Genomic DNA, 2001 nt, shown 5'->3' with positions numbered 1-2001 from the left:
ATCCCCCCTCAGTCTTCCCTTCTCCAGAGCAGAAGAACAGCCCTGCCCTCAAAATAAGGACTTTGCTTCTCAGAATCATAGAGCTGTCCATGAAGGATAGAAGATACCCCTGGAGAACCAAGATAAGGCCAGTGTCTTGGCTTCTCTGACACATCTTGGAAACTCTCCCAATATCCAGCATCACAGAGAAGTAACTCGCAATAGACCAACTCCAGGGACGTCTGGAGCAATAGACAAGAAGCGAGGATGCTGATGGCTGATGACGCTGCAGAAATGAAGTTGCTTTGTCAAGTTTTACTGTGATTAGTCATTGTTACTGTCTGTGTTAATCAGTGATGAGTCACATCGTGTGGTACCTGAATGCTTGAAGGGTATAAGAGCCCTGTGTAAAACCACATTTCAGGTACCCTAATTTAGCTCAGACGTCTCATTGAATTTCAATGAATTTCACTGAATTTTTTTTTAGAGTTGGAAAGGACCATATAGATCATCTAGTCCAACTCCCCTGCTGAAGCAGGATTGCTTAGAGAATGCTACTCAGGACTGCATCCAGGCAGGTCTTGAAAATCTCCAAAGAAGGGGACTCCACACCCTCCCTGGGCAGCCTGTTCCAGGGCTCTGTCACCCTCACCGTGAAGAAATTCTTTCTCATATTCAAGTGGAACCTCCTATGTTCCAACTTGTGCCCGTTGCCCCTTGTCCTGTCACTGGGAACCACTGAAAAGAGTCTGGCTCCCTCCTCCTTCAACCCACCCTTGAGATACTTATAGGCATTAATAAGGTCTCCCCTCAGCCCTCTCTTCTCCAGACTAAAGAGTCCCAGCTCTCTCAGCCTTTCTTCATAAGGGAGATGCTCCAATCCCTTAATCATCTTTGTTGCCCTTCGCTGGACTCTTTCCAGTAGTTCCCTATCCCTCTTGAATTGGGGAGCCCAGAACTGGATGCAATACTCCAGTTGTGGCCTCACCAGTGCAGAGTAGAGGGGGAGAATGACTTCCCTCGACCTACTGGCCACACTCCTCCCTATGCAGCCCAGGATTCCGTTGGGCTTCCTGGCCACAAGAGCACACTGCTTGCTCATTGTCATTTTGCTGTCTACCAGGACTCCCAGATCTTTCTCTTCGGAGTTTGGCTCCAGCAGGTCCACACCTAACCTGTATTGGTGCCTGACATTCTTCTTGCCCAGGTGTAGCACCTTACACTTTTCCCTGTTGAACCTCATGAGGTTCTTCCTTGCCCAGCTCTCCAGTCTGTCCAGGTCTCGCTGGATGGCAGCAGGGCCCTCCGGGGTGTCAGCCACCCCACCCAACTTGGTATCATCAGCAAACTTGCTGAGGATACACTCTGTCCCCTCGTCCAGGTCACTGATGAATATGTTGAACAGGACTGGACCAAGTATTGACCCCTGGGGGACACCACTGGTTACAGGCCTCCAGCTGGAACCTGTTCCATTAACCATTACCCTTTGGGTCCTGTCACACAGCCAGTTCTCAATCCACCTCACTGTCCCCTCATCCAGCCCACACTTCCTTAGTTTCCCAATGAGGATGTTATGGGAGACAGTGTCAAAAGCCTTGCTGAAGTCAAGGTAGATGACATCTGCTGCCCTCCCCTCATCCAGCCAACCAGTTATGGCATCATAGAAAGCTATCAGATTGGTCAAGCATGATTTACCCTTGGTAAACCCATGTTGCCCACTTCCAATAACCCCCTGCTCTTCAACTTGTTTGGAGATGACATCTAGAATGAGTCTCTCCATTACCTTCCCAGGGATGGAGGTGAGACTAACTGGTCTGTAGTTCCCTGGGTCCTCCTTCTTGCCCTGTTTGAAGACTGGAGTGATGTTGGCCTTCCTCCAGTCTTCAGGCACCTCTCCTGTTCTCCATGACCTTTCAAATATGATAGAGAGTGGCCCAGCGATAACTTCTGCTAGCTCTCTCAGCACTCGCGGGTGTATCCCATCTGGGCCCATGGACTTATGAATGTCCAGTTTGGCCAAGT

Source organism: Numenius arquata, unplaced genomic scaffold, assembly GCF_964106895.1.
Source record: "Numenius arquata unplaced genomic scaffold, bNumArq3.hap1.1 HAP1_SCAFFOLD_771, whole genome shotgun sequence".
Classification (NCBI taxonomy): domain Eukaryota; kingdom Metazoa; phylum Chordata; class Aves; order Charadriiformes; family Scolopacidae; genus Numenius; species Numenius arquata.
Note: the sequence above shows the minus strand (reverse complement) of the source record.